General features: G+C 37.6%; 1 long non-coding RNA gene across 1 annotated transcript; it reads left to right on the top strand.

Moving 5' to 3' along the window:
• Positions 1-2225: 2225 nt before the first annotated feature.
• LOC135156380 (uncharacterized) lies at positions 2226-4462 on the top strand. Its single transcript, XR_010295508.1, has 2 exons — positions 2226-2476; positions 3189-4462. It is a non-coding gene; the product is annotated as an uncharacterized LOC135156380 (long non-coding RNA).
• The last annotated feature ends 3011 nt before the right edge of the window (positions 4463-7473 follow it).

Below are 7473 nucleotides of genomic sequence, written 5' to 3' on the forward strand. Positions count from 1 at the left end.
GGGGGGGGGCACATTTTCATGATGAACATTTGTCAAGCAAAAAAAGGGCCTTGCTTTCCGGGGGGGGGGGGGCATACTTTGGTGAAAATGGCATATTTTCATTACAAATCTCGACTGAGGCTCTCTAAGGGGGGGGGGGTGAGCCAGATGTGCCCTCCCCCAGATCCACCAGTGATAAAAATCAACATTTGTGAAAGATGGCATACGTACCTTATACTGAATTGGTAAATTCAATGCATATGTCTACAAAATGAAACTGACATGTTTGAATAAATTGCTTATTTTTGTTTCTAGAAAGAATTCATTAATAACAGCTTAGAGTTATTGAGAAAACATCAGGCAAACATAACATTCTGATATGCAATAACTAAATATGTTTTAAATATGCTTTGTTTATGTCAAAGGCTTTATCGAAATAAGATTATGCTATAATTTATAAATTACTGCATTTTGGAGCCCATTAAAATTCAAAATGAATCATATAGGGCAGTGCCACACCTTATTCACTAAAATAAAGGAGGGGTGCAGCTGAAAAATCTCATCAGCAGGGTCAATAATTTTCACCGCCATTTCAATAGTACTATTAGATATCCTGAAAACACATAATTAAAATAAAATTAACTTTCTCTCAGGAAGTGCCCCTGTATACTATTACAGCCCTTGACCAGTATATTCTCTCAAGAGGTTCAATAATTCCTTCTCTTCCCTTAATTGTAGAGTCGGTTCGGGTGCGAATGTGTCTGAAAAAAATGATAAGCCAAAAAAAAAAGATCATTAGTAAAAATTGTAGAGTGAACAGAACATATCATTAAAAAAAAATGACAAGCAAAAACAAAGATTGATCTGGCATTGGAAAATAAAAGGAAATTAATGAACACCACTTCAACATTTTTTGTTGTTTGCTTCTCCTGCTTACAACTATAACTTTACCTGATACACCATATATGGACCTTTCAAAACTTTTGGCTCCATTATCATGACTTTGCCACTGTTCAAGTATTATTTATTTGAAACCAATGCTAAGACTAAAAGGTGAAATGAAATTATATAAAGAAAAAAAAAAAATTCACAAAGTATAAAGTCATAATGATGTAGGTCATGTTGAAATTAGACCCTGGACTGGACTCAAAATTAGATCAAGTGTAGTGTAGACCAAATGTAAATTACACAAAGTGTACCGGTAGACCAAATGGCAATTAAAAAAAATTAGACCAACTGGACATTTCGCAAAATGAGGATTAGACCAAGTGTAGACCAAATGGGTTTAGCCCATTTGGCATTAGACTAAATGAGAAGTGGGCAAACTGCATGTAGACCAAACGAATATATACATATTTCACACTGGAACTGCATGATATAAAGCCAATTTTATGTACCGGTATTTGACAAAGTAAAAAAATTGTAATTATGTAGGTTATGCTGAAATTAGACCAACTGGACATTTCGCTAAATGAGAATTAGACCAAGTGTAGTGTAGACCAAATGGCAATTCAGTAGACCAAATGGGTTTAGCCCATTTGGCATTAGACTAAATGACAAGTGGGCAAACTGCATGTAGACCAAATGAACATACACCATGTACACATATTTCACACTTGGGACTGATAAAGAGAGCCGTAGCAGACGACGGAGATGCGTACATGATCTGCGTCCGCAAATAACGTGCACGCATGTATGTACTAACATGAAAAACAGCATATGGGACGATCTTACAAAAAATTGCACATGCGGGGCTATTGGAGAGTCACAGCAGATGACGGCTAGCAGACGCCGATGGGCGCGCGCATTTAGCGAGCACATCGTGATCGTTTTAACTATCGATAGTACGTACAGTGTATTAAAAAGGTACCGCGATGTCTATGGCTTTTTCGGACCATGTTGGTGCTATGAATTTCCTTTTTTTTACAGTTTAAATGAATTTTACGTAAGTTTTAAGTGGTTTCACATGATAAATTAGATATTAAGGAATATTTTGATATCATTCTCTCGACAACAAACACATTTTGAAATTCTTGTTGTCCTGCCTAGATACAGCGTAGATCAGAGTCTAGATCTAGAGACTAGACTAGAACTAAGATATCTTTTTTTAGATCTAGGACTGGTTCTGTATACGGACTAGACATATTAAACCATGGTAAATAAAATCAAACGTAAAGTTCGGAATTTACCGGTTCGAAGTTAACCATGGCATTAGTCGGCTATTACTATAGTATTAGGTTAGGTACGCTACTCTAGCGCGAGAGGGCGCGATTTTCGCGTCATCATTTTCGCGTACGAAAATGGCGACAAGCTGCTTCGGGAGCCGGTGCGAGCAATAACGGCAAGCCCTACTTGAGTCTCCTGTCTAGGATGGTAAACGTATATCAATGGGAATGAAAACGATGACATCATCTTCCCAATGCATTCAGCTATACTGCACGGTAAGCTCTTGCGACGGAGGGTCGAGATCGGAACAAAAATTGCACTAAAACAGTCTGTAAGTACAGTTTATGCATCAAATCATCATTATATGTTATTTTCATGGAATTTTCAGACATATTACGCTAAAAATACATATGCTACTCGAAAATTGAAGTCGTAAGCTTTCATTTCTTACCTCATTCATGGCAGCATTTCTTGCCACCATTTGCCACGGACGAATGTTAAACGCCCTTGCTATTTGTTTCGTGGGATTTTCGTGGGAAGTTTGGCGACGCGTTTCGCGGGCTAATTTATGGCGGCTGCTAGGGTTTTTGAGTGCCCGCGGTGTGTAGTCCTGCGCATTGGAATTTGTGTAGGAGACCGTCTACCGTGATATGTCTGGTATTTCTTTGATTTAAAAAAACTTTTTCTTTTTTATAAATTAGGAATTGAAAACCAGACACAAATGTAGAAATCAGAAATACATCCCACACTGACACACATTCATTTTGATTAAATAAAATATTGAAACAAAATGGCAAATGACGCAACAACTTTCTGAATCTTCTCGAACCTAATTTTAGCCTTTACTTTAGAGTTTAGGTAATTTACTTTAGTCTTGATTTATTATTTGATGATTATATTCTGTTGAAAATTCATGTAACATGATTTCTTTTGGCCTAATCAAACTTAAATTTTTTATTATTTTAAAAATGAATGGCCTAGATCTAATTTAATTCATTATCATTTTAATTTTCTTTTGTTTTCATATTTTTATTTTCATTCAGATTAATTTCTTACCTCCATTTGAGCATGGCAATACTTACTGATCTGAAGTCGAGGGGCCCAACAATGAACAGACTTGGGCTGCATGAGCCGTCGAATATCTGTGGTTCCAAGAAAGCGTGATGGAAATGCCGCCTTAAAAAAACCAACCCCACCTCTGCCTCTGTTCTTGGCGATCCTGCATTCCATTCAGACTGCAACTTTAAGCAGGAATTGTTCTACCAACTACTTAATTATTCACAAATGTGAATTGCAGCTTTTAAATTGACAAGAAAGAAACAATTGATTTATCTCACCCCCCCCCCCAACTGTCTTCTAACATTTTCTATCACCCCAAACTAACACTTTTTTTCTTGTATGTCTGTTTAAATATTTTTATTTAGACTTTATGTAATTTTTTCATGATTTATTTAAGAAGTATGAGCAAAAAAACAAACAATTTGGCACATGCAGTAGAGAAGAGAAGGAACATAGTGTTGAAAAAAGGATACACATACAGATCTGAATATTAAAATAAATTTAAAAAAGAAATGACAAATCCACACTGACACATGAAAGTATTCATTTTATTTTTTTTCCTTGTTGGCATTGGTTACATTAATTAACTCCACATAAAAATATAAATTGGATATTTTAACAGTATTAATGAAGTTGCTCAATAAAATTTAAAATTAGGTACATGTATTCTCATTGGAGGTAATGGTTGATACAGATGGGTGGGTGGACCTGCAGCCACTAGCGTACCTATGGGGGGGGGGCAGACTGCCCCCCCGACGAGTCACAACCCATGCAAGGGACGTATCCCTGCCCCCCCCCCCTGATGAGCCACCGGTGGCCCCCTCCTTTGAAGTTTAAGACCGAAAGTACGAAATCCTTTATTTGTGGTTGAAGACTTTTTTGCTTGTCAAATTTTTGGGCTAACGATTTTGCCCCCCCCCCCCCTGTGGAAAATCCTAGGTACGCTACTGCCTGCAGCTCTATTGTTTTATTAGATTTTCATTTTTTATTGCTGGGGGGGGGGTATTATGTAGAGCTGAAGCCAAATGATCTTATGAGGCAAGATTCAGTGTACAGCTCAATATGATGCATGTAAAGTGATTTATTAAACTTTTGAAATATCAATTAAGAACTGGAATGATGAATGATATGAATATAAGAAATATATTAAATGCATGTAAAGTGATTTATTAAACTTTTGAAATATCAATTAAGAACTGGAATGATGAATGTTATGAATATAAGAAATCTATTATATGCTAGTTCATCACAACTTTAGCTGGATCTTGCTGCAGAAAGTGCATCGTGTAGTTCTACAAATATCTCGGGTGAGAGGCAGTTTGGCAGAGCGGATGCAATGCTTCATAGGGCCCCTAACATTTCTGTGGTAAGGTCGAATCCAAACTGATGTTTTCATCAAATGATACAGCCTCCTGGCTACAAAAATTTCCTGTAGATGAAAGAGAAAACAAAATAATGAATGCAATGAAATTGGGAAAAAAGTGAGGCTAGAGGAGCAAAAACAAAAGCAAATGGTTGTAAAGTTAGTACAGGAGAGGAACAAAATAAGAAGAAAGGAACTCACAGAAAAGGAAACAAAACAGAGAGACAAACTTGAGACTAGCTCCTTTAAAAAAAGTTCTGTATGGTGTACTATGGATCTGTAAAAATATTTTAAAATTATGTAAAGTTTCAAGGATTGAGCATGCATAGGAAATCACGTAAAGGCAAGGATATCAAGTCACGAATAAAAACAAAAAATGAGGGGGGGGGGAATGGGAATTACATCACCCCCCCCCCCCCCACCCCGCCTCTCAAAAAAAAAAAAAAAAACGACTTTAATAACTTGTCAAAACTCTATCTAGTATCAGCTTATGTTATTATCCTTTTTAATGTTATTGTTAGGGATCGAGAGAAAGGATGAACGCGGGGGGGGGGGGTGCATTTTTCGGATTCATACTTTCAGGCATCGGTGTACTGAAGGGGAACATTTAACATAGGACTACAAAAAATTGCGGTGGACAGACAAGAAACAAGAAATGATGATTAAGAAAGAAAAAATTCTCGATCTCAAAACAACTTGAAAAAAGAAAGATGCAAAACCAAATGTTATCAACTCACTTACATATTATATTTGAAATCCATCCCAATGGTCTTCCATGTCGTAATTGTGCACTGTAATTCAGATAATCTAGTTAAAACATGTGAAATTAACTTCAAGTCTCAAATCAATCGTCTTGCACACTGTGCCTTGCAAAACAACAAAATACTCCGATATATGCGTATCATGAACGCACATGCATATTTATGAGCGCCGCGAAAATGACCAATCTCATTCACAAATGATGCGCACTTACGCTTCGTCACCATGCCGCGAGAAGCGTTTATGCGCGATGTAAAATCTCCGCCCCGAATTGGCAATCCCCGAATGCGCATGCGCGGTGGTGATTGATACTCGATGGTCGACAATTCGTTCGGAATGGATAATACTTAGAAATCATTTCTTAAAAAAATCATAACTTGAGTTATTCTTCATCATATGTCTTAATCAATGCATCATCGTAATGGGTGACACATTTTCTTTATGTTGAGGTAAGTTTCAACAGATTTGGATGAAGATTTGAATTATCAGTGGCGTACCTAATTAGGTTTAGGCATTAGACAGGTCCAGATTTGAGGTATTAAAAGTTAATGCGCTAGCCTAAGCTAGCTAGCCCTAGCCTAGCAAATGTCTTGCCATTAATGGCAGCTAGTTTGATAAGTGTTTAAGAATTTGATGTATATATATATATATATATATATATAGATCTAAGCCTATAAGGCCTATGTAACTGTGTAAGGGTACCGGGTAATTTGACGATGCTAATTCATTCTGAGCAACGTGAATGCTTACGACCGGCCGGCACTGGTCGAGACGAAGTCCACGCGCATGCGTACTCTTAATCCGAAGACGCAATTCATGAATATTCATATGTTGGTCCAGAACTCGGTGGGAAAAATAATTTCGCTGCCCGGTTCCATAGCCAGGGCTAGCCCCCGGCCTAGCAAGCGGCTTTTTAACTTATAATTTACCTGCTAAATCGTAGAATTTTTCCGTCTTAAAATATGCTGCAATCAGAAACAAGGACCACTGAATGCCAACATCCCAGACAGCACTTTTGACGAGTAGTGAGCTGATAGCCGAATTTCCCATTTCCAAATACGTTCCCTTGCCTTGGGCTTGGCTTCTTCTCTAACGTGCAAATGTTAATGAAGGCTTTTTCGCGGGTGCGGTGCATGCTATATAACTTTAACGACGAATGTGTACGTACGCGCGCGCGCGTGTACCACATACAGCCCATAGAGTAGTTATATAAACCATAGAAACTCTATGGTACAGCCCAAAGACCTTATAAAACAATAGAAAACATTACAATTTATCAAAACTTTAGTCTGTCATTACTAGAGATATGGGCCCGAATTCACAAAGGTCGACTAAAGTTATACCGGGGTTAAATTTAGTCGGGGGTTAACTAATACCGGGGTATAAAGTTAGTCCACCGCGCTATTCACAAACGGTGGACTAACTAATCCATGGACTAACTTTAGCACCCGGTGCTAAAGTTAACCCACGGCTGAGTTATACCCCGGTGATAACTTTAGTCCATGGATTAAAATGACGTCAAATGACGCGTTTTATACCCCGGGTATAACTTTAGTCGACCTTTGTGAATTCGGGCCATGATCATCAAATTACTAATGTATAGGCCCCAAGTCCTTTCTTTGTGCCTGGGTCCCCCTCCTCCCCCTCTTCCTCTCTCTCCATCTATCTCTCCCTTCGATTCGCAACCCCTGTTTCTCTCTCTCTCTATTCGTGGGGGAATATTGAGCGATATTGAAAATATATTTGAATTTGAAATGATTGAAAATTTTGAAGAAAAAAAAAGCAGAGGAAATTTTGCCGGTAACCAGTCACGTTTCACCACTCCTTTCACTGACAAAACCATATGCTATGACAAATATAAAAATAGGCATTTATTGCTGAAAATAGATGATTTATTACATTAAGAGTGAAAAAGTAATAGTCCACATGTAGTTATTTCAGCATGAAACCATAGACCTCCGATGAATTTAAAGAAAGACACCACCTGGGGAGTGTTTCACAAAGATTTAAGTTTGACTTAGAGTCACACTTAAAGGTCAAGTCCACCCCAGAAAAATGTTGATTTGAATAAAGAGAGAAAAATCAAACTAGCATAATGTTGAAAATTTCATCAAAATCAGATGAAAAATAAGAAAGTTATGACATTT

The sequence above is a fragment of the Lytechinus pictus genome, chromosome 13 (assembly GCF_037042905.1).
Source record: "Lytechinus pictus isolate F3 Inbred chromosome 13, Lp3.0, whole genome shotgun sequence".
NCBI lineage: Eukaryota > Metazoa > Echinodermata > Echinoidea > Temnopleuroida > Toxopneustidae > Lytechinus > Lytechinus pictus.